We start from the raw sequence: 27,243 nt of genomic DNA on the forward strand, positions 1-27,243 counted from the left end.
GGGAATTCCTGGCAGTGCAAATGCAGGTGACCCCATCTCCAGGATATAAAAAACCTGAGGTTGGCTGCTGCTTCTTCCTTGTACTATGCTATTGACCTTGACCCAGTTTCCATCTCCATGCAAACCACATAGACCTATTAACACACATCTTCCCTCAGAATGTCCAGCTGTAATTCAGCATGAACTAGCAACTGCTCTGGGTCAAATTTGAGATCTGAAGATGCACACAGTTACTCTGGTTGAATTTGGGTGATTTCCAGGTTTCCCAAGGACCACATGTACAATGCAAGGGTCCGCATGTCTCAGGAAGGGTTACTCTGGAAAGTGCTGTTTATTACACTTAGGCTGTTGTTTAGTCTCTGCCAGGAGCCTTTTCTCATTTTATTCCAATTTTTATTCATTTGAGAAATTCTTTTAGAAATCTGTGATGTGCCAAGCACTGTGTAAAGGGTTGGAATACATGTGTTAATAATATCTGATTCTAGAGATGAAGTGCAAGGAATGCAGACATTTCATTAAAACTGTGATCATTGTTAGAATTATATCTAACATATGTCACTCACCGAATCATAGAATCTCCTTGAGATGGTGTTAGGGGAAATTTCCTACTTGTGTGTTTTTAGGAAGAAACTTCCACTTTCAGGAGAGAAGTGGATTAGAACAGAAATATTCTGAGCCACTGTCCTGACAAAGCAAGTCCCAGATCTGGGTATAAAGCTTGTACACAGCTTCAGCTTTCTTTTCTTCCTCCTTGTTGGAGTGGGCCTACAATTGTCCAGTTTCTACAGGGAAAAAAGTTTAATATAATGGAGACAGTGGTGTCAGGAGGAATGGTTGCAAGACTTATTCTGACAAAGGGTTAAAGCCTGTTCTGGAAGTCACCTTCTCCAGTAATGAAAGTTTGCTTTGTGTTCATCCTTCCCATCCTTCTGTTGATTGTTTTTGCCTGCAGTTAACGTGAACATTGTTTTCTATGTGTCAGGTTGTTTGTTTTTCATGTTACTCAGATATCCTACATTCTTGCTGATTTGCCTATTTGATTAGAATTTGAGTAAGAAATGCATGAATATCTGCCAAACGACTGTGACTTTGTTTCTCTTTTTAGTTCTGTTAGTACTTGATTTATGTATTTTAAAACAGTGTAATTAAATAGGTGTAAACTTAGAATTGGAACATTTTCACATAGGTTGATCCTTTTATTAAAAAAAAAAACCAAAAACCCACACCTTTGAATCAGTAGAGATGTTTCTTGCTTTAAAATAACTGCCAAATATTAGTGAATATCAAATTTATTAATATTTGCATTGTATAAATATTTCCAATATTTTACTTTCAAGTATTCTATATCCTTGGGTTTAAGATGACTCTTTTGAGATATATATATAGTCAATTTATTTTTAATTTATGCTATTAACCTTTGTTATTTTAATTGAAATATTTAATTCACTTACTTTTAAAGTAACTAATGGTCTATTTTTATTTCTATGTACCATTTCTCCATTTCTATCAATTTCACTTGGAGTAATTTTTTTATTATTTAATTTTCTTTTATTACTTTATTAGCTATATGTTTTTTCACTATGCTTTCTGTCATTATCCTAGAGAATTCAATTCCATTTACCATGTCCCACATTATTGAACATTATTGTTATGTATTTTAATTCTAAATATATTCTCTCTGTATGTTATATTCTATAAGATTTATCTTTATTTATATACTCAGTGTTCATTTATTTTTAAAATTTTTAATGTAAATTTATTTATTTTAATTGAGGCTAATTACTTTACAATATTATAGTGGTTTTGCCATACATTGACATGGACCCACAACAGGTGTACATGTGTTCCCCATCCTGAACCCCCTCCCACCTCCCCCCACCCCCCACCATCCCATCCCTCTGGGTCATCCCAATACACCGGCCCAGAGTGCCCTGTCTCATGCATCAAACCTGGACTGGCAATTCTTTTCACATATGATAATATACATGTTTCAGTACATTCTCCCAAATCATCCCACCCTTGCCCTCTCCCACAGAGTCTAAAAGACTGTTCTATACATCTGTGTCTCTTTTGCTGTCTCACATGTAGGGTTATTGTTACCACTTTCTAAATTCCATATATATGCATTAGTATAATGTATTGGTGTTTTTCTTTCTGGCTTACTTCACTCTTTATAATAAGCTCCAGTTTCATCCACCTCATTAGAACTGATTCAAATGTATTCTTTTTAATGGCTGAGTAATACTCCATAGTGTATATGTACCACAGCTTTCTTATCCATTCATCTGCTGATGGACATCTAGGTTGCTTCCATGTCCTGGCTATTATAAACAGTGCTGCGATGAACATTGGGGTACATGTGTCTCTTTCAATTCTGGTTTCCTCAGTGTGTATGCCCAGCAGTGGGATTGCTGGGTCATATGGCAGTTCTATTTCCAGTTTTTTTAAGGAATCTCCACACTGTTCTCCATAGTGGCTGTACTACTTTGCATTCCCACCAACAGTGTAAGAGGGTTCCTTTTTCTCCACATCCTCTCCAGCATTTATTGCTTGTAGATTTTTGGATAGCAGCCATTCTGACTGGTGAAATGGTACCTCATTGTGGTTTTGATTTGCATTTCTCTGATAATGAGTGATGTTGAGCATCTTTTCATGTGTTTGTTAGCCATCTGTATGTCTTCTTTGGAGAAATGTATGTTTAGTTCTTTGGCCCATTTTTTTAATTGGGTCATTTATTTTTCTGGAATCGAGCTGCATAAGTTGCTTGTATATTTTTGAGATTAGTTGTTTGTCCGTTGCTTCATTTGCTATTATTTTCTCCCATTCAGAAGGCTGTCTTTTCACCTTGCTTATAATTTCCTTTGTTGTGCAAAAGCTTTTAAGTTTAATTAGGTCCCATTTGTTTATTTTTGCTTTTATTTCCATTACTATGGGAGGTCGGTCATAGAGCATCCTGCTGTGATTTATGTTGGAGAGTGTTTTGCCTATGTTCTCCTCTAGCAGTTTTATAGTTTCTGGTCTTACATTTATATCTTTAATCCATTTTGAGTTTATTTTTGTGTATGGTGTTAGAAAGTGTTCTAGTTTCATTGTTTTACAAGTGGTTGATCAGTTTTCCCAGTACCATTTGTTAAAGAGATTGCCTTTTGTCCATTGTATATTCTTGCCTCCTTTGTCAAAGATAAGGTGTCCATAGGTGCATGGATTTATCTCTGGGCTTTCTATTTTGTTCCATTGATCTATATTTCTGTCTTTGTGCCAGTACCATACTGTTTTGATGACTGTGGCTTTGTAGTAGAGCCTGAAATCAGGCAGGTTGATTCCTCTAGTTCCATTCTTCTTTCTCAAGATTGCTTTGGCCATTTGAGGTTTTTTGTATTTCCATACAAGTTGTGAAATTATTTGTTCTAGTTCTGTGAAAAATACCATTAGTAGCTTGATAGGGATTGCATTGAATCTATAGATTGCTTTGGGTAGTATACTCATTTTCACTATATTGATTCTTCTGATCCATGAACACAGTTTATTTCTCCATCTATTAGTATCCTCTTTGATTTCTTTCTTCAGTGTTTTATAGTTTTCTATATATAGGTCTTTTGTTTCTTTAGGTAGGTATATTCCTAAGTATTTTATTCTTTTCATTGAATGGTGAATGGAATTTGTTCCTTGATTTCTCTGTTTTCTCATTGTTAGAGTATAGGAATGTAAGGGATTTCTGCATGTTAATTTTATATCCTACAACTTTACCATATTTATTGATTAGCTCTAGTAATTTTCTGGTGGAGTCTTTAAGGTTTTCTATGTAGAGGATCATGTCATCAGCAAACAGTAAGGGTTTTACTTCTTTTCCAATCTGGTCCTTTTCTTTCTTTTGCTGCTCTGATTGCTGTGGCCAAAACTTCCAAAACTATGTTGAATAGTAGTGGTGAGAGTGGGAACCCTTGTCTTGTTCCTGACTTTAGGGGAAATGCTTTCAGCTTTTCACCATTGAGGATAATGTTTGCTGTGTGTTTGTCATATATGGCTTTCATTATGTTGAGGTATGTTCCTTCTATTCCTGCTTTCTGGAGGTTTTTTTTTTTTTTTATCATAAATGGATGTTGAATTCTGTCAAAGGCTTTCTTTGCATCTATTGAGATAATCATATGGTTTTTATCTTTCGATTTGTTAATGTGGTGTATTATGTTGATTGATTTGTGGATATTCAATAATCCTTGCATCCCTAGGATAAAGCCCACTTGGTCACGATGCATGATCTTTTTAATATGTTGTTGGATTTTGTTTGCTAGAATTTTGTTAAGGATTTTTGCATCTATGTTCATCAGTGATATTGGCCTGTAGTTTTCTTTTTTGGTGGCATTTTGGTCTGGTTTTGGTATTAGGGTGATGGTGGCCTCATAGAATGAGTATGGAAGTTTACCTTCCTCTGAAAGTTTCTGGAAGAGTTTGAGTAGGATAGGTATTAGTTCTTCTCTAAATTTTTAGTAGAATTCAGCTGTGAAGCTGTCAGGGCCTGGGCTTTTGTTTGCTGGAAGATTTCTGATTACAGTTCCAATTTCCATGTATGTGATGGGTCTGTTAAGATTTTCTATCTCTTCCTGGTTCAGTTTTGGAAAGCTGTACTTTTCTGAGAATTTGTCCATTTCTTCTAAGTTGTCAGTGTTCATTTAGATTTTCCTACCTGTTTACTATTTCAGTTGCTTCTCATTCCTTCCAGTTTTCCCAAGCCCCTATCATTTTCTCCTGCCTGAAGGTCTCCTTTTATTCATTCCTTGAGTGTAGAATTGAACATGGAAAATACTTTTATATTTTCTCTGTTAAAATGTTTTTTAACTTTTATTTTTCAAAGATATTTTCACCAAGTATAGAAGTCTAGGGTAGTCATTGTTTTATTCAATATCTTGAATATGTCGTTTCAGTTTTTTTCTGTTTTTTTCATCTTTGGAGAAGGAAATGGCAACCCACTCCAGTACTCTTGCCTGGAGAATCCCAGGGATGGAGGAGCCTGTTGGGTGCTGTCTATGGGGTCGCACAGAGTTGGATATGACTGACGTGACGCAGCAGCAGCAGCAGCAGCAGCAGCAGCAGCAGCAGCAGCAGCAGCAGCAGCATCTTTTCTCTTATATAATCAGCTGTCACTATTGCTAGTGTTGATACTCATTTGAAATATCTATCTACCTGCCTATCTGTTTATCTGTCTGTCCTTTTCCCACTGAACTTGGGCTGAAGGAAAAACACATGCCTCTCCACCCTAGGGAGGTGGTGAAGAGTGATGGCTCAGTACTCTTCTGACTGTGTAGTTAAGCTCTCATTCTGCCATTTTCACTTCAGCCATTTCATATTTTCAAGTGAGACCTCCCACATTCTTTATTTGGTCTCCCCTGACGTTATCTAGATTTACAATATGCCAAGAAAAGAAAATTTGGAGAAACTACATAATTAATATTACAATACCACTTATGGGTTTAGAGTTACTGAGTAAGTGATATTTAATTTTCTATAGTTTTCCCTTTCTCCCCAAATATTGTGTGATGAACATTTATTACATTTACAACAGAATTTTTAGTTTTTTAAAAAGTGACATTAAAGTCATCACCTTGAAATGTACCCCCAAAATCTGTGAAATGGTTAAGTGCATAAATTGTAACAAAATGCCAAAATTATTTTGTCTTAATAACAAATTAGTCTTCTTCCTCATCATTTCTTAGTTTTCCTAAGTGTCTCTTAATTAAATTTATGATTTCCAATGTATTTAAATAAAATCTGAAGTCTTTTAAGGATCCACCGAATTAATCACAAAATGTATCACTTTGGGCATCTTTTGGATATACAGAACTTGTTTATTTCACGTGATGTCACTGACTAATGTCCATCTGCTTTTGCCTTTCTTCTCCTCCTTCAGATGGATGGAGCACCACAGAAATTCACTGAAGGCTGCTAGCCAGGAGACTCAAGAAGGAATTGTTAAAAGAGAGAACTATCCAAACATTGTCCTCTCCCTTTGGAGCCTAAACAGGAAAGAAAACTCTTAGGTAAGTAATAATCAGTGCTCTGTGTGCTCAAACACTCTAAGAAGGGTATTGTCTGAACTGGGAGAACTGGCTTTGGCTACACATTCAATGAACAAAGGTCTATGAGGTTCAAGTTCAGAGAAATGGATTTCTGCCACTGCAGACTCATTAGAGCTGATGCTATCACAGGGCTAAAAGGAAAACCTTATGTTCACCTCAGGGCTGCCAGTTGTCCAGCAGCCATCCGCATCAGCAGTGGCAAGGAGCACTCTGAATTTGGGCTAGAGAAAGCGTCGTGAGAGCCAGGCTAGTCAATGAGCCCAATCATGATAATGCTAATAATAGCAAACCTTTATTGAGCCCTTTACTGTGAGCCAGCACTGCTGAGAGCAGTCTGTGTGCATCACCCCATTTAATCCTCACTACGCCCGTCATGAAGCTGAAGCTGTTATGAGGACCATTTTGCATGTAAGAAATGAGGCTCAGACATGTTATGTAATTTGTCTGTGATCACTCAGCTGGAGAGGAGTAGAGCTGGATTTTGCACTCAGGTCTTGAGTGAGTGAGTGAGTGAGTGAAGTCGCTCAGTCGTGTCTGACTCTTTGTGACCTCATGGACTGTAGCCTACCAGGCTCCTCCCTCCATGGGATTCTCCAGGCAAGAGTACTGGAGTGGGTTGCCATTTTCATCTTGCTGCTGCCCAAAACCCCACTGCTTGGCTTTTCTACCTTTGAAGTCCAGTCTCTCAGCAGGGCACTCTTATCCTCCAGGATGTGGCCAGGAGCAGCCTGCCCACGCCCTCGACCCCAGGATCTGCCCTCCTACCACCTAAAACCTCTGTTCTCTGGCCCTACTAGGTCAGACTCCACTCCCTGCCCACATCTTGCTCTTCTAAGATTCTTTGCTTTTTCTCATTGTGCGTAGTTGCTCAGTCATGTCAGATTCTTTGCAACCTCATGGACTATAGTCCTCCAGGCTCCTCTGTCCATGGGATTCTCCAGGCAAGAATACTGGAGTGGCTTGCCATTCCCTTCTCCAGGAGATTTTCCTCACCTAGGGGTCAGACTCATGTCTTGGGTCTCTTGCATTGCAGGCAGATTCTCCACTGTCTGAGCCACCAGGGAAGCCTACTTTTGCTCATTACTTGTGTCCTAAAAGTACTTTCCCTTTCCCCTGCCAAACCAACTCAATCATCCATTAATCCTCTGTGCAGATGTCACTTCCTTTGTGAATCCTTTCTCAGCTTTCTCTTCCCAGCTCTTGGCCTCCTTGACTGCTCTCTTAGCACTGAGTTCACGTGTCAGCATAGAGGTTAGCAAAGTATGGCCTGAAGTCACATTCGGGACTGCTTCCTGGTTTTGTGTGACCCACAAGCTAAAAATAATTTTTAAATATCTGGAGGAAAAAAGTCAAAGGGAGAATGTTTTGTCGCACATGAAAACTATATGGAGTACACACTTCAGTGGACATGAAGGGAGTTTTATTGGTTACATGGCCACACTCACTGAGGGACATGTTGTCAGTGACTGCTAGGGTCCCACAGTGGACGAGGTGAATAGTTGACACAAAGGCATAGGGTCCAGTGTCTAAAATATTTGCTATTTGGCTCTCCATACAGAAACAGTTTGCTAGCTTGCACATTGGAGCACTAGCTAGTGGTGTTTGGGAAGAATGAGCAGCCGTGTGTTGCTGATTATTAAGCTCTCTGTGCCCAGTGCAGGGCTCTTCTGTTAGTGGCCAGTAATTTAATGAACATATGAATGAAAGTTAAATGAGTGTGAAGGACAGATTCTCTACCAAGAACCAGGAGTCTTGCATTCCAGTATCATTTCTGTCACTTATTGTTATCTGGCAGAAAACTCAAAGTAGGATAATTTGATAAACATTTTTCACAAAGGGACAGTGCCATAATTCGGAGACAGTAGCAGCAAACATGTAACCATCTGTCACCTGGAAGGGTACAGAGATGGGAGCGGGTTCAGAATTCGATAAAGTCACTTTGAGTTAGCCCCTTTGGAGCACTAGTAGCTTCTGTAGAGCCAGCTGATAGGATCTGCTCAGGGGAGAAGCTAAGAGAAGACATTTCCTGATCTCATTCTCCCCCCTCTTCCCACATTTTGCTGGGTCTCCCTGTTGGTGGAACCCATCTGGACGCTGGAGCCTTGTCAATATCATGGCTGGAAGTTGGTTCCTAGAATTCAGAGAAGGATAGAGAAGATAGCAAACTGGAAGGGCAAGGGAGAATGACCTACACACAAACTTCTCGACAAATCACATCTACTCCCTAGGCTTTGAGTTCTTCACTTATACAATTGGCAGGTTGGATTATAAAATATTTAAATAAATAAATAAAATACCAACACAGATAGAAATTACTTCTTGTGGCTTTATTCTGAACCACACATTGATTTTGTCGAATAGTCTTCAGAGTAAATATTGGGTTAGCTAAAACGTTTTCTTACGTTTTTCCATATCATCTTATGGATGAACCTGAACAAACATTTTGGCCAATCCTATGTTATCTCCATCATACAAATGAGAAAACTGAAGCTCAGAGAGAGATGAGAGGATACTCATTCACACAGTGGCTAAATTGTGCCACCAACCCCACCCCCCCCCAACGCCCCCACCCCAACCACCCCCTGCCCAAATATACTTTGCTGAAGTATCTCCCTCATTTTTACTTATCAAAACAGTGGTTGCATTATTTGGGGGGTAACAGCTGTTTGGGGTTTCTGCTGTCTTTAAAATTAAGCTCAACCCTAACTGATCAGCCTTAGGTGGCTTGATTAGCTCTTCTGGATTCACTGAATCCACAGAGCTCTCCCTGATCTCATTCCTAGATTCCCTTGGACACCAATTTCAGCCAGAGTCCTCCCAGAAAGATCTCAACTTCCAAGGAAGCGTGCCCCTCCCCCACTCCATCCCATAACCTTTTTCTTGTTATTGTCATAACATAAAACTTGGGCAGGAGTCCTGGTAACAGAAATCTCATCAATAGAATTATTCTAATAACAGATGTACCGAGTTCTTTCAAGAAACATGTCAAAGGCTGAGTGTTATAGGTCTGAACCATGGTAGGTTTATTTATTCTGGGCAATTTGCTCAATGTTGGAACCCTTGTACATCATAGCATGGATGTGATCTCTTAATTATTCATGCCATTAATAATTGACACCATTAATAACACTGTAATACCATTAATAATTGAGTACCTAAAATGGAATTCTCTGGAATTAATTTGTTATTATTAATTTTCTGTGCCAGCTAGCAGGGCTCATTAGAATGGTGGTCAGGGTCTGTACATCAGATTATTTTAACTAGTCATCTTCAGGTTTAAAAGGCCAAGAAGTGCAGAATTCACTTCAACCACTTCCTTTCCTTGCCATTAACAGACCTAACATTCATCTGTTTTCCCTCTAGGAAAGGGGAACGCTTTTGTGAACACCTCTATAGAATTCAGCGTATCTTATTGCTGGCTTATAAAGTGGGGCCTAATAAAAGGGGGAGGAAAACTGCCTTTGGGAGTACGAATTCTTGCATCAAACCTGTCCCCAGGCTACCAGTCCTTCCTGGCAAGGTCCAGGGCTCAGCCCCTTTCTCACTGTAAAACCAAGGACTGTTGCTCCTCCTCTTTCCAAAGTTTTGGCCACTGGTCTCTTCTCCAGGATACCCCCTTTCTTAAACTGGCCAGAGAAAAATATTCCTGACATCCCCAACCTCTCCTGGATGCTATTCCTTGAGAGAAACCCCTTGTCTCTTTTCAGGGACAGAGCCCATTTTAATAGAGAACTGGAAGGAGAATTATCTACATGGGTTAGGTTCAGGTTCACACACTCAATTCTTTTGATTAGGTACTGAAATTCATCTGGCTAAACTTCCTTGTCTACAAAACAGTGGACTAACTACAGCAAAGGAAAGAGTGGTACCCATGGAGAGGTACTCTCCAGGTGCCCATTCTAGGAAGGACCTGATATCCAGAGGAGGTTCAGCAGACAGATACCAGCTGTCAGCGCCTTCAGGGTCTGCTCAGGTGCAGAGAACTGCCTTCTCAGGTAGGATGACCAGCTCATTTGGTTTCTTGGTACCAAATGTCCAGCATCACAGGGTGGATCTCTGGGTTGGCATCTGACCCCATGGGTACATCCTTATGAGGACAGATGTTTGTGCTCAGTGTCTGACAAGGACGATGCTTTGGGAAGTTTTGGGTGCATTGGAACAATGGACCGTAGTAATTCCATTCTTCCGCCCCTTCCTTGCACCAGTTGAGCTGAGTACAGCTGCCACTAAACCCACTGGGATCCTCTGACAAGAAAATGAATGTGGTATATTACTCCTGTGAACTCGCATAACACTCTATTACTTTCTAATGGTGCTTTCCACATCCCAGCTTTTATTATTGCTGGAACTTGTCTTCTCTTTCCTGGACTTGTAAGCCTCAGACCCCTTGCCAGTGACTAGCATGTTTGTGTGCGAAAAAAAAAAAATCAAACAAGCTAATGGATGGTACATTGCAACCTATGTGCCCTCTCTTATATGCCTATTAAACTTTAAGAGGGCTTCCAACTGGGAGGGGGTTAAACATATATGAAGACCTGTGACATCAAGAATCTACGTTCTTCTAACACCTCCACCTGTAATCTGAAGGCTCATTTTGCTTAGCTCTTAGGTTTGTTTGTGCATGGATAAATATGTTAAATAATAGATTTGAGGTCATTTCAGGAATTATTTGTATGAGAGGTTAAGCCTATAAATATTCTGTGTCTTTGTTTAAACATAATCTAATCCAGTCTTGGATATAAATGTGTCAAAATTTCTTTTCTAAATTATAAATGTATTGTGATAAATAACCTAATACTGTCTAGTAGCAGATACTTATTACTAATCTTCTCTGAGTGGGTTGAATGGTTCACTTAGCTTTTTAGGATCTTTGAAAATCTTATCTGTGCATATTGGAGTCTTTTTCTCTTATATCCCTGGAGGTAGGTATAAATAGATTCCATCATGTGCTCTCAAATGCAAATTGTGACTGTTTTTCCATCTCTCTGACCTTGTTTAACCCTCCTTCTGGATTTAGTCTTCCTGATTAACCAGAGGGGAAAAATTCATAGTATCACCTGGATGCTTTGATGAAGGATACCGAACCCCTGTGATAGAAATCCTCTTCTCCCTGATGAAACTTATCAACTATTAATTAGTTCACTCAGCTGACCAGGGATCCATCTGCATCAGATGATATTAAATGTTAGAGGAAAAGGAAACATCTGGGACTCAGAGGCCCATGAATTTGAAACTCTTTCCCTTCCTGCTACTTAGGTTTGCATTCTAAATTAACTTTAAAACTCAGCACTAACTAAAAATGCTAGGTCTTATATTAGCAGGCATTGTCATCTGGCATAGTAAACGTTAATTCATTTATGTGTTTATTGTCTATCTTCCTTCAATATAAATAACTTCTGTATGGTTAGGGATTTTGGGGACCAGGACTTGGACAGCAATTCTTTTTATTTGTTGAGTGAATAAATGATGAATTTCTGAATGTTCAAACTCATACAGTCTAAAGTGGAAGGGATTCTCAAAACCATCTAGCCTAACTTGCATTCTGTACCTGGCTTAATGGTTGTTACCGTAAACATATACCATTCCAGAAAGGGGGGCTCACCATCTCCCAGACAGGCAACTCAATTATTTTGCTTTGTGACACTGAATAAATTTACTCACAGGGAACTTTGTTTACGAAATCACAGCTGTTTCTATACTTGTTACAATGGACTGAACCTTCAGTTCAATTCAGTCTCTTGGTCACGTCTGACTCTTGGCGACCCCATAGACTACAGCACGCCAGGCTTCCTTGTCCATTACCAACTCCTGGAGCTTGCTGAAATTCATGCCCATTGAGTTGGTAGTGCCATCCAGCCATCTCATCCTCTGTCGTCCCCTTCTTCTCCTGCCTTCAATCTTTCCCAGCATCAGGGTCTTTTCCAATGAGTCAGTTCTTTGCATCAGGTGGGCAAAGTATTAAAGCTTCAGCATCAGCCCTTCCAATGAATATTCAGGACTGATTTCCTTTAGGATTGACTGGTTTGATCTCCTTGCAGTCCAAGAGACTCTCAGGAGTCTTCTCCAGCACCACAGTTCAAAAGCATCAATTATTCCGTGCTCAGCTTTCTCTCTGGTCCAACTCTCACAACCATGCATGACTACTGGAAAAACCATAGCTTTGAGAAGATGGGTGAAATGAGCCTTACAATCCCTCTATAGATTTAGTACTTTTTATAAAGTCAAATGCAATTTTTACAAATTTTTATGAAATCCCTTTTAAACTCTAGGTGCTTTGTTTACAGCAGTTCACAGAATACTGTAGTGTATTATGTGTTATTACAGTTTTTGTGTACCAATCACCTGGATGAGCCAGATGAACTTCAGAGAGGGTCTTATGAAAGCACTCAGCTAAAAAGCATCAGAGAATTCAGTTCTTATTAGTGTTCTTATGCCCATTGCTCAAATAATGAGTAATGCTTGCCGAACACTTACACAGCTCACCAAATGCTCTAGCATGTCTATCTTTCTCAAAATGTATTAGCACTCATAAATAAGGAAGGCATTATTCACTCTGAAATTGGAGCTTGAGAGGCAATAGTGGAATTGAGCTGAATCAACTAGAAACAGATTTCAGTTTTAACACTCACACTATACTGTTACAAAAATTGTCTGATCCTCACACTCTTTCAAAAATTAGCATTTCAGTCACTTGATAACCACATTCTTATTGTTTTCCTATCATAAGCCAAGGCTGGAACTGAAGGGGAGAAGATGAGCAAAGCATAGACCCTTCCTGCTTTGGGGTCACAGTCTCGCTGGAGAAAGAGAGACAGTCGAAAAAAGGTTTAGAAATGTCATGGTAGATGGTAACAGATGTCAGATTTGCTTTGGGAAACCAGGGTCAGGCAGGTGGCTCATCCTGCTGGTCTTTGCAGCTAGTTGTGAACATACCTTTTTTCCCTGGAAGATGGTTAATACCTTGAGGAAAATATATGGTATCTGGGATGTTTTAACATCTTCTTAGCATATGCACAGAACTTTGCCCAAAGTCAGTGCCAGTGATAGTGGTATTGATGTATGATATATGCAGCTTTTAGATCATGGCATAGCCAATCAGATGCTCAAATAAGTCAATAACTCTACATGTAATAGATCTGGGCTGTTTTAAAAGTGGCTCCCCATGAAAGGACTGTTTGAGGTGTCTGAGTAATGCAGCAGAGAGGTGGACTGCCGTATCAAGGGCTGGGACCTGGAGAGGAAAGGTGTAGTGAGAGATAGGGTAGGTCACTGGAGCTTTAGGTGGTGGAGGCCCATGGAATTTCTGATGAACTTAGGGAAACTCTTCAAGGAGAAGTCATCCGTATGGGACCCTGCCAGCCCAGAAGACACACAATGATCAGATGCTGTCCAAGCCTGTTTCAACTCTGGGGCAGCCTGAGGCAGCCTTGTGAAGGAGAAAAAGGAAAAGGAGGAGGCTGACTGTGTACCTGTGCCTCATCAAACCCCACGTTGTCCTAGAAGGGAAATCTGAAATTGTATTAGTAGGTGGTGGTGTGTACTGAACTGGATAGTTTAATTATTGAAATGTGATAGTTTTCATACCTGAAGATGACTTGAGAGTATATGTGTGTGTGTGTGTATGTATGAATTGGAGATGACCTAGAAAAGTTAAAGGCTTGTCTCTACAAGTCCACTGTACAGTTTTAAAGGGACAACCAAACCAAAGAAGAAAGCTACTTTCTGTTTATACACTGGAGTACATCGTGATAAAGCAAACTTGCTTCTGTTAACGGATATACTGTTCAGAGTGCCCACTGCCTCTATCAAAGCTTGTGGTCAAGCAAGCAAATGCTGAACACTGTTTTTGCTTTTTGCCTTTTTTTTTTTTTGTAAGAGTGAAACTCTTAATTTCTTGTGATTAGTTCTTGTGGAAGCAGGTATTTGAGTCGGTTTTCAGTAAAAGTGAAGCAGCAGAAAGCTATTTTTTGAAAAGCAGGGGATACCTGTAATGCAGGTTACACAATTTTTTTTAAAGTTTTTATTTTTACTTTATTTTACTTTACAATACTGTATTGGTTTTGCCATACATTGACCTGAATCCACCACTTGCTTTGTTATTTAAGGTTATAACAGGAGCACTTTGTCATAGTCAAAAGAATCTACATAACTATTTCACGGCTGCATAACAATCCATTCGATGCCTGTGCTTCCCCAGTGATTTTGGGGATGTTTGGATGGTTCCAAGTAATTTACATTTTACACTCAGAATTACGCATGTACAACCATATAAGGCATTTGGAACAAGTGAAGTTGAGTTTTAATTCTTTTTTCATAAAGCATTGAATTAAGTGAATATTACCACTCACCCGGGGGAATGGACCTGAAAATTAGATTTTCAAGAAACGTGGGCTTCTTGCACACAATGGGTTGATTGTCCCACTTGAATGAACTTCTTCAGGATGATGCTAGACAGGAAATAGAAGGAGGCTGTGTCCTGCTCAGAGCAGGGCTCCCAGCTTTCCAATTAGCTCTGCCACAGCTCCCATAGAAGACAGCAGAGATGCTGAGGATTTAAGAGTGAATACATCCTCTGAATTATTTTGATTCCAGGATAGATAGTACAGGTGACCTAAGAAAACCCCTTTCTCCCAGAAGTCACTGGACATGTCCTGCATCACTGAGCCCCAGGACCCTCATTATTTCATTAGGGTGATAAAAGAACCTTAACTTGTGAGCAAGAGACTCATTAACCCATTAGGCAGATGAAGAAACTGAGGCTCAGAACTTTTCCATACTCAGTCTACTGTTGGGTAGCAGCACCTGAGGACCAGAACCTAGGCCTTCCCTCTCCTAGTTCTTTCTATATATTCATATATATGACTCATCTACTATAAATATAATTCATATTTATATGGAATCTTGACACTATTTGTAATAATCTGATATTTATGTATACAGATAGAAACTCTTGATACTATTTGTGGTAATCTGGGGTTGGAATAGTTTGCTTGGGTAATGAAGGCCCTGGAATGTGATGTGGTCTGATGGCACTGGTGTGGTGAGTGTTCTACAATTTTTCAAATTCTTGAATTTCAAGCCAGGGCCATGCATTTAGCAGTCAGGAAAACTCCATGAAGCATGGCCTCACAGAGGGAGAGAGCTTTATTCAACGTGCTTTTCAGAATATATAGCATTTCCTTCCCTTGATGAATACAGTGATCTTAGCGTTCCATTATTCAAACATGGGGCGAATAATAATAAGGCACTGGTTGAAACCATTAAGGAGGGGAAAATACTTGGAGGGATTTAGAAGTCTTTGTATTTAAACTCATTCGACCTCTTCTCTTGGAGAAAACATTCCCAAAACTCAATCTGACTCCTTTGCGGCATGCTGTTTTATTTTCTGTTCAGGTCAGAGTTGCTAAGAAATGCTGGCTGTCTCTAGTGCAGGAGGGAATAAGTTACAGAATCAGAAGTAGTTGGGGAATAACTGCAAAGCTATTGCCTTCATCCTGTGGGGACAAATGCTGAATTCCACCCTATAATCCGTTCCTGGTGTGGTGTAGCTGAGACTGATTTCAGTGGTGGGTGTAACCAGAGGCCTTTGCCCCCAGATTCATTGCCAACGGCTGTGGACAATAAAGGCCACCAGAGGACTGACAAAGGGTCCTCTTGGAATGAAAGTAATCCGAAACCCAACACAAAGTTTTATTAGAACCAGGGAAGGCAACAGAACCATTGGTTGTGACTCCAAAGTAGCTAGAGAAAACCCACACCATTCAGGAACTAATGGAAAGCTATTACCAGAGCCAAAGGCTCATATCACAATTTTTTCCTCTTTGGCTGAGAGCAGAATGAAGTACTAGTAGTGTTGAATTTGGACCACTTATTTTTGGCTTTTTTTTTTTTTTTTAACTCTTCTGGAAACTATAACCATAAACCTCTCTAAAACCGAGAACATCATCTGTTGGTTTAAATTGGACATATATCACCGGTATAACTCAAGGTGCTTATAAGTGCTCAGTAAAACTTAGGCTAACTTGTTACTTTCTTGGCCATAGCCACCTATTATTTTTGTAAGGGAGAAGGCATTCCTTTAAAATTTAATGGAAAGAGCTGTAGCCTGAGAGTCAGGAGATGTAGTAGGTACAATGCTACCTATTATCATTTATTAGTTTGTTGCTCCAGGAAAAATTCCAAACTTCTCTGAGCCATAGCTAAGAGATAGCTAAGGTTGTCATATGCAATCTGGTGACTTGGAGCCTATTGTTTCAACTTTATAGGTGAGCAAAAAATGTTAGAGAAATTCCATACTTACACCAAAAACAGAGTCAGTTAGTAGAGTTGGAGCTAGGCTCTGAAACCTCATTGGTACAACTCAGTGACTATGCTGAGTCCACTTGACAGCGTCTCTTTTTTTGGAATGCATTTTTCTCTAGATGGCACAGTTTATTGGGCATACTTCTGTCGGTCCTTCTCCAACCAACCTTGCACTTCATCAAATTTTGGACCAACATCGACACAAATCTTTTCTTGATGGAAAACCAACCTGGTTAAATTCTGAACTCCAATTTGCTTGCAGCCTCCTCATCTGTGTTTCTTAATCTGGTCTGGTGTCACATATGCTCTGTGAACTGTGGATGGAGAGCTTGCTGGGTGCTGAGAATATGAGAGCACTCATAATACTGATTCCAAAAACATTCGACTTTTTGACCCATCCCAAGTACCCATGCCCCATACCCTAGTGGAGGTCTTAGAATCATTCTATCATGCATGCATGATACTATAACATACATTTACTTTATATAATATGTTGGTGGTGGTTTAGTCACTAAGTCGTGTCCGACTCTTGTGACCCCATGGACTATAGTCCGCCAAGCTCCTCCGCCCATGGGATTCTCCAGGCAAGAATATTAGAGTAGATTGCCATTTCCTTCTCCAGGGGATCTTCCCAGCCCAGGGATTGAATCCGGGTCTCCTGCACTGCAGGCAGTTTCTTTGCTGACTTAGCTATCAGGGAAGCCCTGGTATAATTATATAATATAGTTTTTGCTATATAAAAAATATTTTTACTTTTATAGTCAAGTCAACTAGATTTTCAACTCAAAGAGGTCAGATGCTGGGTTTTCTAAATTTGTTGACTGAATTTAATTTGTGTTGTCTATAGGGCTTTTTTTCCATGATCAAGTAAGTAAAAATTCACATGGGATACATACACACAAAATCACCTAAACAGACTCAAACTCACGCTTAAAAAAATTCAGTGAACCTCTCTTGCATACAAGCCACACTATCCTAGACAGAGAACCATACGTACATGGTCCCTGCCCTCATGAAGCTTTCTGGCTAGCTGGGAAGACATGATTGTACAAATAATGGCAAGTACACTGAGTTTAATGAAATGTGGTGCATGCTATGTGGGAATGTCTTTCATTAGTGTGGGCAGAGATTGCTAAGAAGGCTTTCTGAGGAGTGTAGCATTTGAGCTGAAACATAAAGGATGATCAGAACGAATTAGGTAAGCTGGGGGTGGAGAGGAAGCTCAGTGTAAGTAGAAGTAGTCAACATGATGGGATAATCGGGAGCACCTTTATGAAGCCCACAGAAGCCCAGCATGGCTAAAATCCAGAGAGTCACCTGGTGGGTTATGATGAGAAGTTGAAGTGATGGGTCAAGAATTTGGACTTACCAAAGGTTAATGAAAGGTATTAATATACTTTAAATTTTGGAGTGACCATATCAGATTTGAGCTTAAAAAGAACACTAACAATTCCATGTGGAGAATGCATTTGAAGGGCAAATGAATGGATTTGAATAGTAAAGATGCAATTATAATAGAGCCACATGTACTGGTGGCCTTGACTAGGATGAGGAAGGAACAAGAAAATAGGATAGACAAGTGGATGGATTTGAAAAATATTTAGGGAGCTTGATTTATCAGTTGTTGGTGATTTATTCCATGTGGGATGATGATGAAAATAAAATTCAGGATTAAATTGCAAGTTTCTGGTTTTAACAACTGTTGGATGGTAGGGAAACTACCTATAGTCCATATGGAAAACTAGGGTGGGATATCTGGCATTTTTTGAGCATTTACTACTGGCCAATGACTGTTCTGAGTGTTTTATATATAATACATTTATTTATTTATTTATTTATTTCCACAACTCTGAAGCTTATGCAATTTTGAAGCATTTGTATAATTCACTCATGGTGGTATGGCTTGATATCTGGTAGGACTGGCTTTTCAACACAAATGGTCTGATCTTAGAAGCCTTGAGTTTACTTATTATCCTATTTGAAAGTTCATGTAGAAAGACTGAATAGAAAGCAAAATATAGAGTTCTGAAGCTCAGAAGCAAAAGCTGAACAAGGGATAAATTAGGGAGTCAATGTAGTAGTCGTGGTGGGCTACAGAGTCTCAAAGGTTTAATGCAACCGACGTTTATTTTCACTCACACATAGCCCAGTGTGGATGCTCCAGGCTGGTGGTTTTCCTAGGCAGTTCCCCTCTAAGTGTTGACTCAGGGACATATAGTTCTTCCAGTGTGAGGCTCCACCACTGCCCACGACCTTCTTGGAGTCCTTGGCTGCTTCCTATGCCTTTAACTGTCTGATGGACTAAGAGAATGCAGGATTTCTCAGGATGATTTTAGGGGTCAGGTCTAGAAGTAGTGCTCATCATTTCTATCCAAATTATAGTGACTAGAACAATTCATGCATCCACAACTAGCCACTTACATTTAGCTGTGTGCTCAGAAGGAGAATGAAGAGATATTTCTCAAGTGTATCGATAGTGTTTGAACCCAAAGGAATGAATAGGCTCACCTAATGCCTGACTATAGAATTGGAAAGATGGCCCATGTCAGGTATCTGACAAGCTCTCTATGATAATGATGATGATTAATAATAGCTAAAACTTTTAAAGCACTTTACTGTGTTCTGGGAACATTTACATATATTAATTCATGCACTCCTTATAAAGGTCTTTTTATATAATGTCATTATACACACACACACACACGCACACACACACATGCACACACACATACACAAAGCTGCAGAGATAGTAAATAATTCTCTCAAGGTCACAGAGCTCATAAATGACAGAACAAGAATTTAAATGCAGGCAGGCTGCTTCCAGAGACTGTGAGTTTAACCTATGTCATATGCTACATAATTACTATCTTCAAATACTTGAAAAATGTCACATTAATATGTAAGTATCTTTGCTATGGATTCCCAAGGGGTAGGACTATAACTAACAAATGGAATTTAAATGATGATGGATTTCAGCCCAGAAGAAGCTAGCTCCTTCTACCAGAGCTGTCTGAAAGAAAGGAAACTGCAGCCTGAGATAGTGAGACCAGGAGAGGTGCTCAAGCATAAGAAGAACAAATGCTTGGCAAGGAAGTATCACCAGGAGGCCTCAAGCATCAGGTGAGTGCTTGGGAGAGATAGTATTTATGTTCTCCTCCCACCAATGAGAGTTATGAAAACTTGTAGGTATAGGTGTGCCCATTTCTCCTCGTGAGTGTTAAACCCTTGTGCCACCTAAGTTCTGAATTAAATTTCTATTGAATTAAATATCTAAATTTCAATGCCCGTATCTTCTAAATACTGGGTGATTTCTGAAAGTAGGAAGAGAAAGGAAAGAATTCATAAAAGGAAAAACAACTCCTGCCCTTAAAGTTCTTATAGCTTACTTATACAAGACTTATACCTGGGGCTCATTCCTGTGAAATACTGGAGAGCAGTCTATTTAGAATCTAGCCTGGAAGGGGCTGAGAAGTGACCTACAGAAGCAGAAGCTTTCAAGCTTTTCTGAATCACCCCAGGAGTTTGTCAAACCAGCCTGGGCTTTCTGACTCAGTGTTTTTGGGTGGTGGTGGTGTTTAGTCACTCAGTCATGTCCAACTCTTTGTGACCCCATGGAGAGCAGCACGCAAGGCTTCCCTGTCCTTCACCATCTCCCAGAATTTTCTCAAACTCATATCCATTGAGTCAGTGATGCCATCCAACCATCTCATCCTCTGTCATCCCCTTCTCCTGTCTTCAATCTTTGCAAGCATCAGGGTCTTTTCTAATGAATCAGCTTTTTGCATCAGGTGGCCAAAATATTGGAGCTTCAGCTTCAACATCAGTCCTTCCAGTGACTATTCAGGGTTGACTTCCTTTAGGATTGAAAGGAAATGGAAAGGAAACGTTTGGGTGGGGGCCCCACAAATTTGCATTTCTAACTACTTCGCAGGTGATGCTGATGCCCGTAAGGTGATCACACTTCAGGAATCTTTGCTCTAGTATAAGATTTATTGCTCCAAACCATAATCCTCTATTGATGTGTCTAGGTTTTCTTGAGACTGTGAACTCCTGAACTCCTGAACTAGGACTGTCTTGTTTGTCTTTGTATTTCCAGGGTCTAGCCCACTGTTTGTCTCTCAATAAACTTGGGTTGAATAAACAATTGGAAAGAAATGTGTGGTTTTCTAGAAGTACAAAGAGGGAAAGAGACTATCTTTGGGAGTCACTTGGGGGAGGGGTCCATTGGCCTCTTCTCCCAGAGATTTCAAAACATGATTCATACAACGAGGTGTCTGAACCGAAAAGCAACGTTATCCGTACACAAACCACTCCATTTCGCATCCGCACATAGGACTCCAGTCCTCAAATGAGCATCTGAATCTTTTCTTGTCACCCCTCTTCCTTGCCATGTGTCTTCCTTTTCTCTCAAGCTACTTCATGGAAGGAAAGTATTCTTTCTTGTACTTTGAATGTAATTTTCTCCTCCTGTAAGTCCATTCCCTTTGGACTGAATTTGGCTGAACTTTGCAGTCTTCACTGAAGAGGGAACCCTTTCCCACTGTTCTCTGGGAGAGCAGCCCCTTTGAAGTCACAGCTGGCTTGACTAAACTCATTTCCTCCATCCACAGTGTGCGTCTGATGCAATGCTGGCTGACGCTCCCTCTTGCCGGCTCCCGCTATTGAACCAGACCCAAGTGCAATGTTTAATGTGAGTGTTTGGCTTGGCTTAAATTTGGCCAAATCATCTGTACTTTGTTTCATTTGAAAGCCCTACTTCTCTCTCTCTCTCTCTCTCAATCCCTCTCCCTCAGCTAGTTCATTCCAGATGTTTCTGATTTGTCCTTTTGTGGTCTGCTCCACCCAGTTCCTAAATCAGTAAATCATTTTCATGCTTCTTCTAAAATCTAAGGAAAGAAAGTGCTCAATTAGAGAGAGAGAGAGAGAAACTGATTATAGGTTTCCTAGAGCTTGCATTTAGGGATGGCAGCTCTTCTCAGGAAATACCTTTGAAAGGTAGGAGGAAATGTTTCATGATGGAGAATACTTGAATCTTAACTTTGTATTATTTTGAATAAGGGTAGGTATAATGTTGCTGTGCTAGTATTATAAATACTTCAACACAGCCCTTGTTTTAAGGCCTGATATAATTGCTATTCTTATTTGATGTCCTTCAGTTACTCCAATAAAATGGAGACACCCATTCTGTAAAGCTATATATGTACTATAAAACACAATAACCTGTAGTATTCATGGCCTTCTCCCCTCTCCTGTCATCTCTTACACTTCTCAGCAAGTTGATTGTGGTGATGAGGGTCAGGTAGACAGGATACAGGATGGGAGAAATGTTTACTTTATTATTATTATGAAGAGTAAGGAACTTCTCCTTGCATGAAACCATTGATCCGGTAGGCTAGTAAGGGAATTTAGAGAGAAAAGTCAGTTTAACTCCTTGAGTTTAGAATAGGAGTTTTGAATGTTTTTGAGAGTAGAGATGAATGACTGTGAGTAGCTGACTATATGAGAAATTAGAAGAAAATTAAGATTCTAAGAATATTATGTGTTACAAATGCAATTTCTCCTTGGTGCCTTAAGTGATGTTAGTCAGTTCTTATAGTTCTTCCCAAGACTTCTTTTTTTGGAGGAGTATAGGTTTTCTTTTGGATTTGACAGTAATATGAGACCTGCCTTTCATCTTATACCTATTAAAATTGTGCTATTTATTTTGTTATTTCATCTTGCCATTTGCCTGTATCATCTGACACCATAATAGAGCAGAAGGAGAATGGCCTTTGGAGACACAAAGATGCTCTTTATTTATTTTTTTTTCTGGTGGGATGGGGTGGGAGTAGAAGATTTTTTTATTCACTGAATACTGTATGTAATTAGGTTAGTGACTTGACTTCTGAGCCATTTCTGAAGAATGAGTGTATTAATATCCAACTATGGGGCCATGATAATAATTAAATGAGATCATTTAAACTACCGGTTACTTAGTAAAATTTGTAACTGGTATATTTAACAATCAGGACTCATGGAATATAGTCAAAACACAGCTTCCAATTTGTGTTCAACTCTATTATTTAATTATTGGGGGCAATTACACAGGCAAGAGGTTGAATATTGTGACAGAATGCATCTTTTTTAGGCATTCTTGGATAATAGAAAATCAATCACCTTGTTTATCAGGAACAAATGAGTCAGAAATGTTCAATGAATAATGGATATGATGATCTACAAATTAATACTTAAGTCTTCATTAAAAACTGAGACCTCTCCTCTCAGTCCACTCACTTTGTTAGGGCAGCCCCAGTGGGCCAGTCTATGTGGAAAGAAGGGAAACTCCCTTTGGTAAGATTTCTATGTAAATGGCTGATCTTTCCAATGAGATCCCATATCAGGAGATTGCAAGAAAATGGTTTTAATTAAGCTGAGTTCTTCAGGTTTATCCTAAATTAACATATATAGAGATAGGTGGTATGGTTGAGTGTTCTATAAATATTTGCTGATTTAAAGAAAATGAGTTACTATGAGCTCTGACTTTGTTACTAATTGGCTGTGTTATCTCAGGTGAAGTATCACCTCAAAAGACAATTTCTTATTTATCAAAAGGAGATCTTGCTGATATCACCTCTAAGCCCTCTCAACTTTCAAAGCCCCATAATTTTGTCATCCTGCACAAGGATTTTTCCTATAATAGTTTCTCATATGTACCTTCTTTGGTCAAGTAAATGGCAAGGGTCTGGACCATGTTATCTGTGTGCTTATAGGTGTTAGAGTTAATAAAATTGGTTTCCTTTCCAACTTCTGTAAAAGAGGCTATGATGGGTCAAGGGCAATGCCAAGGATCTTACCATGGGGTAATTCTTCTAGTTGTTGGTGTTTTGGGTGATTAGGAATCAGTTAAAGCAGCAGTCCCCAACCTTCTTGTCACCAGGGACCAGTTTCGAGGAAGACAGCTTTTCCGTGGACTTGGCAGGGGGTGTGGATGATTGCAGGGTGATTCAAGCATATTACATTTATTGTGTACTTTATTTCTATTTTTATTATATCAGCTCTACCTCAGATCATCTGGCATTAAATCCTGGAGTTTGGGACCCCTGAGTTAAAGGACCTAATGTCCCTAGAGTATGGTGGTTTAGAGTCTGCTCTTCTAGAGATTATAGTTTTTGTGAAATTTGTGTAGCTACATAGATAGGGTTTGGTAATTGGCCTGTCTCATATGAAAGTGCCATCCATGAAAACTCAAATGAGGGAAGAATCACTCTACCTGCGGGGTTCAGGGAAGCTTTCACAGAAGAGAGGAACTTAGCGGAGTCTTAGAAAATGATTAAGTATTTATGAGAAAGAGGAGAAAGAAAGATTACCTTAGGTGGAGGGAGGAGGAATCATTAATCATCTCCACTCTCCTATGGGATCTGTAGTAACTAAGAATCAGAGATCCAAATATCAGCTTTAGCAATATATAGTAACAGTAAAAATGCACTTACCTTAGGAGGCAATAATTCTCCTCTGAGATACATACCCTAGAGAAGCTCTCACATGTGTTTATAAGGAAACATATCACAGAATACTCATAGTAGTCTGTCTATAATAATGAAATATGGGAAACTACCTACATATCCATCACCACATATATACAGTATCTTAATCCTTGGGAATACTATAATCAGTTAGGATGAATGCGCTAGCAATACATCTATCAACATGAGTTAAACCCTGACAACATACTATTGAGTAAAATATTTTACTCAGGTTAAAAAAATAGGAACTTTTTATAAAAAAGATGTGAATATGATACTATTCACATACAAAGTCTATAAATGAGCAAAACAAATGTTGGTATTGTTGAAGAATACATAAGTGGTATAAATATAGAAAACATTCAAGGAAATGATAAACACAAAGTTCAGTGGTGGTTCTCTCTGCAGTGGGAAATGTGTAGGAGAAAAATGGGAACAAGACAGAGTATACAAAGAACTGCCATTGTAGGGATGGTGTTTTAGCTCTTAAGTCAAGTGGTAGGAGTAGTTTTCTTTGTTCTCCAGCATTATCTGAAGTTGTTGAATAGCTTTTAATTTATGTTCAGTTCACATGCATATTGAAAATACAGTATTCTGAACAAGAACACTAGAGTGGGTTGCCATTTCCTACTCCAGGAGATCTTCCCACCACTGAGCCACCAGGGAAGCTTGTGTTCAATATCCACACACAAAGTATTTTCATAAACTTTGTGGTTGGCAAGAGTACATTGGGATATATGGCTTGGGCTCAAGAACAAAATGGGCTCCCAGTAATTTCTCTAGGACTTAACTTTGTCCACTTGGCACAGAGCAAAGAATTCCTGCTCTAGTGACCTTATCATAAGACAGCAGTCACAGAGAAAAGAGGCTGAGTTGATTGTTCCCCTGGCCATTAATCTTCCTGGGACAGAGGCATGAGTGACGGGGGAAGAGAAAGAAGGTCACAAGATTTTCCTCTCTATTTCTAAGTGGGCAGGAGTTCCTATTACGTGGCCCAGCCCTTCCCATTTTAATAATGAGAACCTGAAATTTCTCCTTACGCTATTCAATTAAAAAAGTTTTGTTAATATCAAAATGCATCCAAATTATACATGGCTGAAAGTGAAAGTGTTAGTTGCTCACTCTTTGTCCTCTGTTCATGGTTTTTTCCCAGGCAAGAATATTGGAGTGGGTTGGCATTTTCTGCTCCAGGGAATCTTCCTGACCCAGGGATTGAACCCATGTCCTCTGCATTACAAGCAGATTCTTTACCGTCTGAGTTACCATGGAAGCTCCTGCCCCCCACCCCACCCCCTGCGCAAAAAAAAAAAAAAAAAAAAAAGGCCTTAATAGACATTTCTCCAAAGGAGATGTACAAATGGCTAATAAACACCTGAAAACATGCTCAATACCCTTCTCCAGAGAATCTTCCCAACCCAGGAATTGAAACTGGGCCTCCCACATTGCAGGCAGATTTTGTACCATCTGAACCACCTACCCTATTTCTATAAACTATGGCTTTGGTCATCATATGCAGACTTATAAAGAGTTCTGAGGTTCTTATTTGGACAGATGAGGTTGCAAATATCCTTTGAGTGACCATCATGTGGAGTCTTTGCCACCTCAGGAACTTATGATGCTCTCCTTTTGATGCTCTGAAGAAGCATCTCCAATTGCAAATAGTCTGTGAGACAATGGAACCTGAGTGGATTGCCCAGGTCTGTCTGGGGAACCAGTGAACTACAGCTTTTTCGAGAAAGACTGATGTAGAGTCGAGGGAAGCCTGGACAGGCTAGCAATGTTCTAATTCCTTCAGGCATTGTTTCTAAATAAGATTTTCAATACACAGCAGGCTTCTGATACCTCTTGGGCTCACTGGGATGCTGTATGTGTAAAAATGGCCAGGATGGCCGGAGAGTAGAGTCTGAAGGGGAGTGGGTGTTGGGAGTTGGAAGCTGGTTTCTAGACTGTGGTTCTATTAGTTTCCAATGTCAAGAGCAGAGAGCCAGTTAACAGTCAGGGTTGTACCATGAACAGGTGTCTGAGAGCAGTAAGTCAGGTTGAAGTCAGGGATCGCGCCCATTAACCCACCCCCAACATTCTCTTCTCTCAAGGAGGAACAAGTTAGGGCAGCAAGATAAACTGTTATGTGAATTATAAAAGATCACTTTTTGTTCCATTTGATTTGTGACAAGATGAAGTCACAAAGTTTTCATCATGATCCTGTGCTGTGCTTTGTCGTTCAGTTGAGTCCAACTGTTTGTGACCCCATGGGCTGTAGCCCGCCAGGCTTTTCTGTCCATGGGGATTTTCCAGGCAAGAATACTGGAGTGGATTGCCATGTCCTCCTCCAAGGGATCTTCCTAATCCAGGGGGTAAAACCCAGGTGTCCCACATTGCAGGCAGGTTCTTTACTGTCTGAGCCACCAGGGAAGCCCTTTTATCATGATAGACTATAAAAAAATGATGACACAGTTTATTTGGGAAAAGCCTGCCATGACTAACTTGCGTGATTGATAAGCCTCTTCCCAAGTATTTTAGTCTAGAAACAACACTAAGAAAGCCAACCAGTCAAATTAGAAGACACATGCCACAGAAGCTGGGAGTCAGACACTGAGGACTCTAAGTGGGGTCCCCAAACAAAAAGCGCTTTGCCTTAGTGGGAAAGTTGCTTAATGTCTATAATCCTTACTTCATAATGCTGCTGATGGTAAAGGTGTTAAATGAGGTAATAACTCTCCTGTAATATGAGACACAGCTTTAAAGAACCTCATGAGGGTACCCTTTAGGGGTAAATATTCTGTTCTGCAGAAGAGAAAATTGTGTAGCTAGAGATATAAAGTGACTCGTTCAAAATTAAATTGTTAGTAATTCCTAGTTCAAGGACTGAACATAAATATACTGCTTCAAAATGCAGTAGTTTCCCCACTTAAAAAAAAGGATTGAATGGGTCACCCCCAAAATGAGCTTCATGTTTCCCTCCTAAATGGCTCTCCTAAACTTCAAAACTGAGTCAGAGTTCCCCAGTCAACCAACACTTTGATAACTGCAGTCATGTATACCCTGAGAGGACTTTCTCACAGCATTTCTGTATTCCTGTTGCCAGACTTGACTAGAAGCCAAGGCGGGAAATCATTACAATGTTTCAGAAATTTATATTCAGTTTTAATTTTGTTCTATGGGTGGGTGGACTTGCATTATTCTTCTGAACACATCTGCCCTGAATTTGCATGTATAATGAAAATGATGCTTTGTTAAAATGTTTTGTTAAATTTCTTTTAAATTTTTATTTCAAAATATTTTGTTGTGGTCAGGATACATGCTTTCCTTAGGGGAAGTCTCCTATGAAAAAAATGTGGATAACCCAAGTGGATGGTAGCAAAGGGAAA

The 27,243-nt window shown here is 39.7% G+C and overlaps 1 long non-coding RNA gene across 1 annotated transcript in view; it reads left to right on the forward strand.

Annotated features, from left to right (window-relative positions):
• Positions 1-19,426, forward strand: part of LOC138446181 (uncharacterized) — a 295,633-nt gene extending 276,207 nt beyond the window's left edge. The window contains exons 2-3 of the long non-coding RNA XR_011259208.1: positions 5,903-6,032; positions 19,350-19,426. This is a non-coding gene — a long non-coding RNA (uncharacterized lncRNA). The remainder of the gene's footprint in view (positions 1-5,902; positions 6,033-19,349) is intronic.
• The last annotated feature ends 7,817 nt before the right edge of the window (positions 19,427-27,243 follow it).

This window comes from Ovis canadensis, chromosome 9, assembly GCF_042477335.2.
Source record: "Ovis canadensis isolate MfBH-ARS-UI-01 breed Bighorn chromosome 9, ARS-UI_OviCan_v2, whole genome shotgun sequence".
Lineage (NCBI taxonomy): Eukaryota > Metazoa > Chordata > Mammalia > Artiodactyla > Bovidae > Ovis > Ovis canadensis.